Source organism: Rana temporaria, chromosome 4 (genome assembly GCF_905171775.1).
Source record: "Rana temporaria chromosome 4, aRanTem1.1, whole genome shotgun sequence".
NCBI lineage: Eukaryota > Metazoa > Chordata > Amphibia > Anura > Ranidae > Rana > Rana temporaria.
In genome coordinates, this window is record NC_053492.1 from 412,821,605 (window position 1) to 412,837,082 (window position 15,478).

At 42.1% G+C, this 15,478-nt stretch overlaps 1 protein-coding gene across 3 annotated transcripts in view; it reads right to left on the reverse strand.

Annotated features, from left to right (window-relative positions):
* Positions 1-15,478, reverse strand: part of MACROD2 (mono-ADP ribosylhydrolase 2) — a 3,190,351-nt gene that overhangs the window by 1,506,769 nt on the left and 1,668,104 nt on the right. The gene's annotated exons all lie outside the window — the stretch shown is intronic.

The following is a 15,478-nucleotide window of genomic DNA, read 5'->3' on the forward strand; positions in this document are numbered from 1 at the left end:
ACACTAGGGGCCCGCGTGCGCCACCGGAGGCGCATGCGCACGCCCGTTGCTTGCCCCGAAGCCGATGCGAGTGCCCGGTGACACCGGCGATCGCTCGGGGCAGAGCGAGAACCAGGAGCTGTGTGTGTAAACACATAGCTCCCGGTTCTTTCAGGGGAGAAATGACTGACAAAGTATGAACAGCGATCTGTCATTTCCCCTAGTGAGTCCCATCCCCCCATCAGTTAGAACACAGAGAGTGAACACAATTAACCCCTTGATCGCCCCCTAGTGTTAACCCCTTCACTGCCGGTGAAATTTTTACAGTAATCAGTACACTTTTATAGCCCTGATCGCTGTAAAATTGTCAATGATCCCAAAATTTTGTCAAGAGTGTCCGATGTGTCCGCCATAATGTTGCAGTCCCGATAAAAATCGCAGATCGCCGCCATTACTAGTAAAAAAAAAAATAATAATAAAAATGCCATAATTTTATCCCCCATTTTGTAGATGCTATAACTTTTGCGCAAACCAATCAAATATACGCTTATTGCATGTTTTTTTTTTTTACCAAAAATATGTAGAAGAATACATATTGGCTTAAACTGAGGAAAAAAATAAAAAAAAAATATATTTATTATAGCAAATAGTAAAAGATATTGGGGTTTATTTACTAAAAGAAAATCCACTTTGTACTACAAGTGCAAACTACAAGTGCAAACTACAAGTGCAAAGTGCACTTGAAATTGCACTGTGAAGTGCAGTCAGTCCCTGTAGTTCCGAGGGGGACATGCTTCCCCTCATTTCAGATCTACCCCTCAGATTTACAGCGACTGCACTTCCAAGTGCAAAGTGGATTTGCCTTTCGTAAATAACCCCCATTGTGTTTTTCTCAATTGTTGCTGTTCTTTTGTTTATAGCGCAAAAGCTAAAAACCGCAGAGGTGACCAAAAGAAAGCTCTATTTGTGGGGGGGGGAGGATGCAAATTTTGTTTGGGTACATCGTCGCACGACCACGCAATTATCAGTTAAAGCGACGCAGTGCCGAATCGCAAAAAGTGCTCTGGTCAGGAAGGGGGTAAAATCTTCCGTGAATGAAGCAGTTAAAGCGGAGTTGCACTTTAAAAATCAACTTTCTATTAACCGCTTACCTTTAATGTAGAAAAAAAAGGTTTTACTCACTTCTATCTGGCTGTTACTAGGCAGATTTCATAATCTGCCTAGTTCCTGGTCCTAGGTGGTTCAACTTCCTGTCCTAAGACCCAATTGCCCCCTGGGAAATGATGACACTGATTTAGCAGGAGTCTCTGTGCATTACTGTGCCTAAAAATCACCCAGCATGCACCTCTCCCTGAAAACCAGGAAGAAAAAGGAACTGGGCTTCACATGCCCACACATATGATGGATACGTCCACAACATGAGCTGGAGGATATAAGGCAAGTGTTTTCAATGATTTCTGGAATGATTGGGGAGATATTAATATGTTTTAGGGACTATTTAATGTGATTTAATGTAGCTTGCAAAAAAAAATATGCCTGAAACCCCGCTTTAACCGCTTAAGGACCGCCCACTGTATATAAACGTCGGCAGAATGGCACGGACAGGCATTATCACGTACCTGTATGTGGCCATTTAAATGCCTGCCCCATAAGTCGGACCGCGGGTCTAGGGTTGCCACCTTTTCTTCAAGCCAAACCCGAACACTTTGGCGGCCTGGGACACCTTTGAGTGCCCCAAGGAGAATAGTAATGCGGTAGGCAAGGCCTGCCACAACGAACAGTGGGTGTGGCCAGATTGCTCTTGCTGACATCATCCGGGTTTCAGTCCACCTGAAACCCAGACACATGACTCAAAACCCGGACTGTCCGGGTAAATCGATCGCCGCAGGGATACCCGCGATCGTCTCACGGAGGTATAGAGCGGGGAGATGCTTTTGTAAACAAGCATCTCCTTGCTCTGCCTAGTGAAAATGACACTGATCTCGGCTCTGTGTACTCGGAGCAGAGATCAGTGTCATGTGAAAGAGAGCCTATCCCCCCTACAGTTAGAAACACAAGGCAGGGAACACCTAACCCCTACAGCGCCACCTAGTGGTTAACCCCTTCACTGCCAGTGACATTTTCACAGTAATCAGTGCATTTTTATAGCACTGATCGCTGTAGAAAATAACAATGGTCCCAAAAATGTGTCAAAAGTGTCCGATGTGTCCGCCATAATGTCGCAGTCACGAAAAAAAATCACTGATCACCGCCATTACTAGTAAAAAAAATAATAATTCATAAAAATGCCATAAAACTATCCCCTATTTTGAAAACGCTATAACTTTTGCGCAAACCAATCAATAAACGCTTATTGCGATTTTTTTCCCAAAAATAAGTAGAAGAATATGTATCGGCCTAAACTGAGGAAAATATGTTTTTTTATATATTTTTGGGGGATATTTATTATAGCAAAAAGTAAAAAGATATTGATTTTTTTTCAAAATTGTCGCTCTATTTTTGTTTATAGCGCAAAAAATAAAAACCGCAAACCACTTAACCCCTGAGCCTGTTTTTCAGATTCGGCGTTTACAAGACTAAAACAGTTTTTTTTGCTAGAAAATTACTTAAAACCCCCAAAAATTATATATATTTTTTTCTAACACCCTAGAGAATAAAATGGCGGTCATTGCAATACTTTATATATATTGTGAAAGATAATGTTACGCCGAGTAAAATGATACCCAACATGTCACGCTTAAAAATTGCGCCCGCTCGTGGAATGGCGTCAAACGTTTACCCATAAAAATCTCGATAGGCGACGTTTAAAAAATTCTATAGGTTGCATTTTTTGAGCTACAGAGTAGGTCTAGGGCTAGAATTATTGCTCTCGCTCTAACGATCGCGGCGATACCTCACTTGTGTGGTTTGAACACCGTTTTCATATGCGGGCGCTACTCGCGTATGCGTTCGCTTCTGCGCGCGAGCTCGTCGGGACGGGCGCTTTAAAAATTTTTTTTGGGGTTTTCTTATTTATTATTATTGATTTTATAATTTTTTACACTGAAATAAAAAAAAAATGTATCACTTTTATTCCTATTACAAGGAATGTAAACATCCCTTGTAATAGAAAAAAGCATGACAGGTCCTCTTAAATATGAGATCTGGGGTCAAAAAGACCTCCGATCTCATATTTAGACTTAAATGCAAGAAAAAAAAATGGAAAATTTGTCATTTAAAAAAATGACAACAAAAAAATTGTCTCTTTAAGACGCTGGGCGGGACTGACGTTTTGACGTCACTTCCGCCCAGCAAAGCTATGAGGACGGGTGGGGGCCATCTTGCCCTCACTCGCGTCCTCACTGACTAGGAAGCAGCACCCGATCGCCTCCGTTGATACCGACGGCTCCGGTAAGCGGCGGAGGGCGCGGGAAAGAGCGGCGGGAGGGGGGGGCTCCTCTCCCGCCACCGATAACGGCGATCTCGCGGCGATTCCGCCGCGGAGACTGCCATTATCGTTTACCTGACCGCCCACTGAAAAGATGGATACCTCTGTTGTGGCAGCAGCTGCTGCCGTTACCGAGATATCCATCTTTAAAAAGAGGACGTATATATACAGTGAGCGGTCGGTAACCGGTTATAGCGCAAAAAATAAAAACCGCAAAGGTTATCAAACACCACCAAAAGAAAGCTCTATTTGTGGGAAAAAAAGCACGTCAATTTTGTTTGGGAGCCACGTCGCACGACCGCGCAATTGTCAGTTAAAGCGACACAGTGCAGAATCGCAAAAAGTGGCCTGGTCTTTGACCATCCAAATGGTTTGGGGCTGAAGTGGTTAAAAAGCAGATGGAAGAGCCAAAAGCACTATGAATGAAAGAAAAATGCTGTTTCTTTTTTAGTATATAACATAAGAATAGCACAGAAGCTAGAAGCAGCAATTCTGCTCAGGTTTACTGGACTCTAAGCAGTTGCATTTTCCGCACCACCTACACGGTGTAATTGTTACAGCCTGTCCGGTTGTTCTTTATAGCACTGCCCTGATTAGTTACATAGGAAATAAACACAATAGCCTGTTAATTTTTATTTTATATCAATGTGCCCAACATGCTTTACAACAGAGAAAACATTTCCAAGAAACTAGATTGTTTCTTAAGCTTAGCCAGCCAGTAACGCTCCATTGAGACCTGATGTATCGGGTACTCGGTGTAACATGCCATTAACTTCAATAGAGCGTTCAACTGGCAGAGCAGCAAGCACCAATTAAAGGCTTCACATACCACACTTCACCATGGTTCTTAAGCCCAAATCAGCATAAAACCATTATGAGAAGTTGTCCCGTCAATAGATAGCAATAAGCTAACAGATAACCCAATGCATTTTTTTTTTAATGCACACCGTCATTGTGTAGGTAACATATAGGATCCATTTTTAGGTGATGGCGTTGGAAAGTGACACGTATCTACTGAGGAAGCAGAACAGATGGGATTAGCGAGGAATGTGAACGTTTTATACTCTGGGTTAATTTTACTTCCTGCATCAAAATCTCTGCTATGACAATTTCAGGATGATACCCCGCTGAGCTCAGGAAAGGTTCCCGGACCTCAATTATTCGTTTTCATTTTCAATCGTTATTTGATCTCGTGGAAACACTTTAACAGTTTGGGGCTGCGCATTTATCATAACTATTTTAATTATTAATCAGACTTAATGATACAGTAGAAATCTGTGCCCGGTAAAGCCTTGAAATATCCCAGTGTTGCTAAGTAATGTTTGAAGTCTGGTGTGTGGCTGGCACAATCTTTACCAGTAAATCCCAAACCTTTAAAGATAATTCCTCCATTTTAATGTTGACTGTAGCTCTGCGCTCATTTTGCTTTGTGGATTTTTTTTTCTTCTCCTCACAGTAAAAAGTATTATTTATTTAAATTGCAAAATTGGCTATTTATTTTCTAATGTATTTGTTTGCTTTAAGCCCCGGACCATATTGCTGGTGAAAGACCAGGCCACTTTTTGCAATTCGGCACTGTTTCGCTTTAACTGACAATTGCGCGGTTGTGGCTCCCAAACAAAATTGGCGTCCTTTTTTCCCACAAATAGAGGTTTCTTTTGGTGGTATTTGATCACCTCTGCGGTTTTTATTTTTTGCACTATAAACAAAAATAGAGCGACAATTTTGAAAAAAATTCAATATTTTTTCCTTTTTGCTATAATAAATATCCCTCCAAAATATATGAAAAAAATAGTGTTTACAAAATAGGGGATAGTTTTATTGCATTTTTATTAAAACAATTTTTTTTACTACTAATGGGGCGATCAGCGATGTTTTTCATGACCGCGACATTATGGCGGACACATCAGACAATTTTGACAAATTTTTGGCACAATTTTTATTTTCACAGCAAAAAATGCTATAAAAATGCACTGTTTACTGTGAAAATTGCAATTGCAATTTTGGAGTTAACCACTAGGAGGCGCTGAAGGGGTTAAGTGTGACCTCATATGTGTTTCTAACTGTAGGGGGGCGGGGCTGGACGCGGGACATCATTGATCATGTTTCCTTATATCAGGGAACACACGATCAATGACAGCGCCACAGTGAAGAACGGGGAAGCTGTGTTTACACACAGCTCTCCTCGTTCTTCAGCTCTGGGGATCTATCGCGGGACTCCCCCGGCCGCGGTCACAGAGCTTCGGACCGGGTCGCAACCCACGGCTGGGCACTTAAAGAGGACATACAGGTACATGCTTGTGCCCAGCCGTGGCATTCTGCCGGCGTATATGTGCAGGAGGCGGTCCTTAAGTGGTTAAGCTAGTGCATTGTTGGTTCACTTACCTTTTTCTTCGATTTCCCTTCTAAATGTTTTTTTTCTTTGTCTGAATTTCTCACTTCCTGTTTCTCCTCAGTAAGCTTGCCCCCATGTTCTGGCTGGGGGGTTAGTCAGCCAGAACAGCTTACTGAGGAGGAACAGGAAGTGAGAAATTCAGACAAAGAAAAAAAACATTTAGAATGGAAATCGAAGGAAAAGGTAAGTGAACCAACAATGCACTAGCTTAAAGGAACCTATTTAGAAAATAAAAAAAGAACCTTTACAACCCCTTTAAGCATCTAGAAACATCTAATAACTCAGCCCCTTATGTTCCGCCTATAAATTAAAATATCTTTCCCGGGTGAATTGACCCCAAGGAGCCTATTTATTATTATATTATTTATTATTATTATACAGGTTTTATATAGCGCCAACAGTTTGCGCAGCGCTTAACAAAATAAAGGTAGACATTACAGTTACATTACAATTTGGTACAAGAAGAATCAGAGGGCCCTGCTCAATAGAGCTTGCAATCAAAAAAGGGAGGGTCAATTGATACAAAAGGTAGTAGCTGTGGCGGATGAGCTAATAGAGGAAGAAAAACAGTGTTAGTTAGAAGCAGTATAGGCTTCTTTAACCACTTAAGCTAGGAGGATTTGGCTGCCCAATGACCAGGCAATCATTTGCGATCCAGCACTGCGTCGCTTTAACTGACAATTGCGCGGGCGTGCAACGTTGCTCCCAAACAAAATTGACATCCTTTTTTTCCCACAAATATAGCTTTCTTTTGGTGGTATTTGATCACCTTTGCGGTTTTTATTTTTTGCGCTATAAACAAAAAAAGAGCGACAATTTTGAAAAAAAAAGCTATATTTTCTACTTTTTGCTGTAATAAATATCCCCCAAAAATATATATATAAATCACAATGAGTGTATATTGATTGGTTTATAGTGTCTACAAAATAGGGGATAGATTTATGGAATTTTTTTATTAATTTGTTTTTTTATTAGAAATGGCGGTCGATCAGTGATTTTGATAGTGACTGCGACATTATGGCGGACACATCTGACACTTTTGACGCTATTTTGGGACCATTGTCATTTATACAGAAATCAGTGCTATAAAAAGCACTGATTACTGTGTAAATGACACTGGCAGGAAAGGGGCTAAACACTAGGGGGACGAGAAAGGGGTTAAGTGTGTCCTAGGGAGTGATTCAAACTTGGGGGGGGGGGGGGACTGGGCTACGAGTGACACGACAGTGATCACTGCTCCCGATGACAGGGAGTAGTAGATCAGTGTCCTGTCACTAGGCAGAACAAGGAAATGCTATGTTTACATAGGCATCTCCCTGTTCTGCAGCTCCGTGACACAATCACAGGACACTGGCAGACATCGAATCCGCGGGTCCTGCGGGCAGTTCAAAGCAACGTACAGGTAGGTTGCTTTGCACAGCCGTGCCATTCTGCCAACGTATAAGTACAGGAGGCAGTCGGCAAGCGGTTAAAGAGAAGACTTTTGCAGGGATTGTCTAAAGATGGATAGATTAGGGCACAGTCAGACAGATTGGAGTAGGGATTTAATTTATAGTTGGTTTTACACAACAGTAACACAACTTTCACACAATTTCTAGTGGAATCCAATTAGAAAACGTGTGAGTCTTGGATGAAAGTTGTGTGAATCTTGTGTGAGCAAAAATTATAAAAAATACCCATTAAAAATCATATGTCAAGGCAAAAATTTTATTTTGACATTACATAGAGTAGGGAAGGGTCAGATTCTTTGTCACGTTTATACTGCTATCCATGGGCCAGATTCACAAATGAGATACGACGGCGTTTCTCCTGATACGCCGTCGTATCTCTGTTTCTATCTATGCGACTGATTCATAGAATCAGTTACGCATAGATATCCATAAGATCCGACAGGTGTAATTGTTTTACACTCTCGGATCTTAGGATGCAGTACCGCGGCCGCTGCTGGGGGGAGTTTGCATCGTAAACCAGCGTCGGGTATGCAAATTAGGAGTTACGGCGGATCCACGACAGATTTTCGCGTTCGCTACGTCGCCGCTAGTCTAGGTTCCCGGCGCAAAGTTAGTCGTTTTTTTCGGTGCCCTAACTTTAGTCAGCAAGTGTATTGCTGTCTAAAGTATGGCCGTCGTTCCCGCCTCGAAATTCCAAATTTAACGTCGTTTGCGTAAGCGGTCCGGGAATACGGAAGTACGCTACGCGCGTCACCGTTCAAAAAAATTACGTCGGCGCGCAAAGCACGGCGGGAGTTAAGAAACGGAGCATGCGCAGTAGGTCCGGCGCGGGAGCGCGCCTAATTTAAATGGTACACGCCCATTTAAATTGGCCCGCCTTGCGCCGGAGGCCGCCGGCGTAGTTTTCATCGCAAGTGCTTGGTGAATCAGGCACTTGCGATGAAAAATTGCGGCGGTGTAACGTATCTAGGATACCTTACGCCGCCGCGATTCTACGTGAATCTGGCCCCATGTTCCTGCTGGAGAGACCCTTTGGGATTGATTTACTAAGGCAAATAGGCTGTTCACTTTTCAAGGAAAGTTGCACTATGCAGCAGCATTTTCCCCAGACCTTTGTGAATGAGGTGAAGCTCTGTTGATTTCCATCATCCAATCGTGCAGGCAAAATGCAGTTTGTTTTATATTTTTCTTGCTTATGGTTGGGTATTCTTTGCAAAGTTAATTACACCTCAACCACTAAGCTCTGTAGATAATTGCCTTACAAAGTGAACAGCTTATTTGACTTTAACCACTAGCCGACCAGCCACCGCAGTTTTACGGCGGCAGGTCGGCTCGGCTGCGCGAAATCACGTAGGTATACGTAATTTCGCATTTCAGCCCCCTGCTCGCCCCTGGTGCCGACGCGCATGCCCGGCGGGCGCGATCACCGCCGGGCACCTGTGATCGCTCATTACAGAGCGAGAACCGGGAGCTGTGTGTGTAAACACACAGCTCCCGGTCCTGTCAGGGGGAAAAATTACATATCGTCTGTTCATACAATGTATGAACAGCGATCTGTCATTTCCCCTAGTCAATCCCCTACCCCCTTCAGTTAGAACACACCTAGGGAACATAATTAACCCCTTCCTCGCCCCCTAGCGTTAACCCCTTCCCTGCCAATGACATTTTTACAGTAATCAATGCATTTTTATAGCACTGATCGTGTCTGATGTGTCAAAAGTGTCCGAAGTGTCTACCATAAGGTCACAGTACTGATAAAAATCACTGATCGCCGCCATTACTAGTAAAACAAAAAAAATATTAATAAAAATGCCATAAAACTATCCCCTATTTTGTAGACGCTTTAACTTTTGCGCAAACCAATCAATAAACATTTATTGCTATTTCTTTACGAAAAATATGTAGAAGAATACGTATCGGCCTAAACTGAGGAAAAACATTTTTTATATATATTTTTGGGGTATATTTATTACAGCAAAAAGTAAAAAATATTCTTTTTTTTTCACAATTGTCGCTCTATTTTTGTTTATAGCGCAAAAAATAAAAACCGCAGAGGTAATCAAATACCACCAAAAGAAAGCTCTATTTGTGGGGGAAAAAATACGCCAATTATGTTTGGGAGCACGACCGCGCAATTGTCAGTTACCCTCCCTGGCGGTATGATTATTTCAGATTTTAGGTGCTGAAAGCGGTACCATTATTTTGCAAGGAAATTTGGCGTTTTACATTGTAGGCCTGTAATTCTTAGAAATAACTCACTTAAATCTGTCCGAACAAGAGTCTAGTAGACATCTCGGGTATGAAAAAGTTTGAAAAACAAAATCATAAATTATAATATAATACATAATTATAAATAATTATAACAAATAATAATATAATTATAATAAAAATTATTCAATAATGTAATCAACTCAAAATCACTGAAATTTGCTCAGTTGCAGAATTGTCGCTGTCATTACTTTTATTTTTTTATGACGAATTTCCCCACAAATCGCTATCGCTCAATTCTGCAAGTAATTATAATTTATTATCGCTGTTTTCTAGCTGCTCTAAAACCACTTTTGACATAAAGGGACACTTTTTGGTTGCTATGGACAATCTCCAGTTTCCAGGCAGAAAGAACAGTTGTTATTATATAAAAGTACACGCAGGACACTGGGGAGACCACTAGGGACAAGGGGGGTGTGTATATTTTACATACAGTACTGTAATCTGTAAGATTACAGTATACTGTATGTATTGTGTTTATTTCCTGTTTTGAATTTGACGCCGTTCTCCGCCCCCGTGCTTCGTAACGTCGCAGGGAAAGGAGCTCGGCGGCACTTAGGGACACTGTGAATCGAGCGAGGAGACAGCGCTCGATTACACAGCGCGGCGGCATCGCAGGATACAGGGACAAGGTAAGTCTGGCTCGGGGTTACCGCTTTTGGTAATGAAATACCACCCCAAGCCAGACTCTGGAATACCGACAGGGGAGTTAAAGCGACGCAGTGCTGAATTGCAAAAAGTGGCCCGGTCATTGACCAGCAAAATGGTCCGGGGCTGAAGTGGTTAATAAATCGAACCTTTTTGTCAAGTTTTTATTGCTCTCCAGTCCTGGTGTCACTTGTCACGGAAACAGAAAGTGAAGATTCCACAATTTTGAGTCGTCACCACAGCAAGCAATAAGGAGGAAATCCTCCAATGGAGATATCTGTTCCTGTGATGGTTCTCTAAGATGTGAATTTGGTTCACTTTGAATAAATTGATGGATCCAGAATCAGCTGTACCCATGAGGTCCATTTACCAACAAGCCTTCTAAGACTTGGGCAGCGTATGCTTTTCCAAGTCACTGACATCTGGTAAGCCTCCTCTTATCATAGGTGGTGGTTGTCTGGTTGTCTCTTTACGTATATATCCAGAGGGTCCTACCTATTTTTGGACTGTGTCCACTATTTTGGATCAGTTTTTCATTGCCTGGATTGTATTAGTCACTTTCATTCACTATATGGACTATTTTTGTGCACTCAATATTGCTATGCTGTTAACATATGTATAGAGACATTTGTTGTCACAATCACATTGGGTGAGGCATTCATATTGCTATAATTCTATGCTTATGTGTATGTTCATTTTTTCACATATATGATTATACTTTGATATTATACACATTAGATGATTGCTTCCCATAGTTGAGCTACCATTATAACATTTGCCATATCAGAGTTTAAAGTGATTATAAAGACAGAATTAAGATATAAAGCCTTCTGTGTGCAGCAGCCCCCCTCAGTCCCTCTAATACTTACTTGAGGTCCTTCGAGCTCCAGCGACTCCCTTCTTCCCCTGTCTGAATGGACACAGAAAGCGGTGACTCAGCACAGGTGACCCCATAGCAAGCTGCTTTCTGTGGGGGCACTAAACAGGAGGGAGGGGCAGGATCACAGATGAAGGACCCCCTAGAAGAGGAGGATCTGGGCTGCTCTGTGCAAATCCACTGCACAGAGGAGGTGAGTATAACAGGTTCAGGGCCGATCCTAGGCAGGGTGCGCAGGGTGCTCCGCACCCAGGCGCCACAGAGGTGGGGGTGCCAAAGCTCCAAAGTGCTCCCCTTGCTCTTCCTTGTCTGTGTCCAGAGGCGGAGCACATGTAGCGTGTGCTGCGGATCCCCACCATGCTTGTTCTCTCCGCTGGCAACTGACAAGAGCGCATACCTCCCACTGCTGTGAGGGTTCTGAAGGGGAACACCTGCTGGGGGGCACTCATGATGGCAGACACTAATGAAGACTTCTTAGGGGAGCATCTCCGTGTTTGAGTTGTAGCCATAGAAACATTTGTAATGGGGAGGAGTTGGTAAAGATGACCACGCCCATGTGGGGGGGCCAGCAATATTTCTGCACCCAGGCGTCTGTGACCCTAGGATCGGCCCTGAACAGGTTTGTTATTTTTTATAAAAAAAATAAAAACAAGACTATACAATCACTTTAACATATAACCATGTCACAGTAGACAGCTCGGAGCAAGGTCTTTGCAGGATAGATGTACCACCTATCGATGGGAAAAAAATATTTTAAATATACCCAATTCCTATTTTTGGTGGCTGCACTTTTTGCCTATTATTGACTAAAGATGGCTGCTTTTGCACTCTTCTGAAAAAAGCCAGCATCAGGACAACAAAATAGAATTGCATCCTGAAAATGATAAACCTGATTCTTGGCATGAACCGCCGTGTTGCTTCTAGTGACTCCGAAAGTTAGTATAGTAAATCTCACACCCTAACAGCTTCTGTGAGCTCCGTCCAACCCAGCTTTCACTCCTAAGGCAATACTTGTACGTATTAGTGTGCATGAGTATGTGATGGAAATCTGAGTAAAAGGGAACTTTTTTTGTGTGTATCAGCAGGGCACGAGATATCCTGGAAAGCTTTAGCCCACAGTCAATTTGGCATTGTATTTAATGGCTGCCTCTGCTGAACAAGATTCACACCTCTTAATCTTTACCTGTCAGTTTTTTACGTTTGGCAGAAAACTGGTTGCTGTGTCTAAAAGGTTTATGCGCATTAAGAAAAAAATGTGCGCTTCACTCAGGAATAACAATAACACAGTAAGACACCTGGGAACTTAGTTGAAGGGTGTATGGCAGATTTTAAAGTAAAAATAAATAAAAATAAAACATACAATAGGATATCCTATTTGGAAAAAAGATTTTTTGAATTGATGCCACCATAAAATTTCTATGCAATTCTTTTTCTGCTTGTCTCTTTCTAAAAACAAAATAAAACTGTATTATCAATCAAAACTTTATGATTGAACTAGCAATTTACTTACATTTATTGAAATATTATCTTAAGTAATTGATGACAGTCATTTTCCAAAAGCTGACTGAGGTAACATGATTAGGCTGTTATAGGTTATAAAATATTCGCACATAAATCATGGTATAAAGATATCACAGACACCCAAGCTACTTTAATTTCCTACCAGAGATGGCTAAAATCATCCCCATTCAGGGAGAAAATGTTAAATTTGAACAGCCATTGTCCTCTCCTTAGAACTTCCCCATCTCCCTCTAATCCCTGAAAAACAACCCCACACCATTATCTCCCCTCCACCAAATGATATGGACCCGTGCACAAAACAAGGGGCCAGATCCACAGCCAGCGGGCTTAACTTAAATGTTCCTATTTAAGTTACACCGCCGCAAAATTTCTACCTAAGTGCCCGATCCACAAAGCACTTACCTAGAAATTTGCAGCTGTGTAACTTAAATCCGTCCGGCGCAAGGCGTGCCCAATCTAATGGGGCGAGTCCCATTTAAATTAGGCGCGCTCCCGCGCCGGACGTACTGCGCATGCTCCCGACGCTATTTTCCCGACGTGCTTTGCGCGGATTTACGTTGCGCCGAGTTTTGAGAATCGCGACGGGTGTAAAAGAAAAAAGTTGCGGCGGAGAAATTTTTTTTTTAAAAAAATTTGACAGCGACGCGGGAAAGAAGGGTCTACTTTTACATGGTGTACTAAGTTTACACTTTGTAAAAGCAGCCCTAATTTTGCGACGGCAAACTAACACTTACGGAAAAAAAATTAAGGGAAAAAGCTTTGTGGATCTCCGTAAGTGCTAATTTGCATACCCGATGCAGAAATTCGACGAGAAATGCCCCTAGCGGCGGCCGTGGTACTGCATCCTAAGATCCGACAGTGTAAAACTATTACACCTGCCGGATCTTAGGTAGATACGCCTGCGTATCCCTTTTGTGGATCTGGCCCAAGGTCCATAAAGACACGGATGAGTGAGTTTGGGGTGGAGGAAATTGAATGGCCTGTACAGAGACCTGACCACAACCTGATAGACCACCTTTGGGATAAATTAAAGCGGAGACTGCAAGCCAGGTCTTCTCATCCAACATTAGTGCCGGACCTCACAAATGCGCTTCTGGAAGAATGGTCAAACATTCCCATAGATACACTCCTAAACCTTGTGGAAAGCCTTCCCAGAAGAGTTGAAGCTGTTATAGCTGCAAAGGGTGGGCCAACTCAATATTGAAACCTACGGACTAAGACTGGGATGACATTAAAGTTCATGTAAAGGCAGTGTCCCAATACTTTTGACAATATAGTGTATGCCTGTACGGACCAACTGGGGCTGAGGCTTGACCGCTTATTTTTATTGGGCTATATATGATGATCATTATATAAAAGGGCAGTGCAAAGAGCCAAGACGAATTTCAGACATACCTAAAGCAACACGATAGCAGTTTGCTAAACAGATCTAAATTCTGATCAAAGTGTGCCAAAAACCCTGTGTATCATAACTAAAAAAAAAATCCTTATGGATACTTCCACCAGGGACAGAATGACAATTCAGGAGCACGATTGCTAGACAGTTGTCCCAACATAGTAGGGAGTGCCTAATCAAGGACCTTTAAGACATATGTTATTTTAACAGAAGGTGGAGAAAGATTTATTGGATTGGGTTTAGATTTACTTTAAAGCATAATTCCACCCTCATGGGAAAAAAAATGCAATAATTTTTTTATAATACTGTATAAACATATACTTATAATTGTAGAAATAAGCTGCGCAATGAAATGGATCCTAATAAACTCAGTGCTATTGAAATCAATCAATGGCATTCATAAAACCCATAAATAAAAAATGGTGAACAAAATGAAAACAATAATAATCAAAATGCACCCCGTATCAATTGGACACTGCTGCATCAATCACCGCACTGATGCTAATGAATAGTCTAGTAGGATAGGAATCCCAATCAAATGTCAACAGGTTGAGTGCTTGAAGTCATATGATTCTTCAGATGAAGACCAATATATTTGTATCCTGAAGTCCTCTATAAACAAATTGGTGACATCAAACGAGGAGACGCCCAAGAATAGTGCTATATGTCAGATAGAAAAGGGATCCTCCACCTCCGAAACAGCTGCCGCTTACCAGAAAATTAGATCCCAAGAAGAGATCAATATTCACGGATGGCCTATACCCCAGCCAGGGTCTCTGTATAACTCGGTCAGATATCCTCCCTCCTTCAGTGGATATGTCCTCAGTCCCTCTCACAAAAACATGATATGTTCATGGCCAGATGAAAAAGAAAAGCCAACATAGCGTAACCCAGCTTAAAAGATTTATTAAAATAATAGAAAAATGCACTTACATTAATGCAGATAAAATTTGCGTGTGAATGTTGTGTAGCCGGTCGGCTCTCACAGCCCGTTCCTTCCGGGACCTTGCGTTAACGTTGTGGTGACGTCAGCACGCTGCCCCTCCCTAAGCTGGGTTACACTATGTTGGCTTTCCTTTTTCATCTGGCCATGAACATATCATGATTCTGTGAGAGGGACTGAGGACATATCCATTGAAGGAGCGAGGATATCTGACCGAGTTATACAGAGACCCTGGCTGGGGTATAGGCCATCCGTGAATATTGATCTCTTCTTGGGATCTAATTTTCTGGTAAGCGGCAGCTGTATTGGAGGTGGAGGATCCCTTTTCTATCTGACATATAGCACTATTCTTGGGCGTCTCTTCGTTTGATGTCACCAATTTGTTTATAGAGGACTTCAGGATACAAATATATTGGTCTTCATCTGAAGAATCATAGGACTTCAAGCACTCAACCTGTTGACATTTGATTGGGATTCCTATCCTACTGGACTATTCATTAACATCAGTGCAGTGATTGATGCAGCAGTGTCCAATTGATACGGGGTGCATTTTGATTATTATAGTTTTCATTT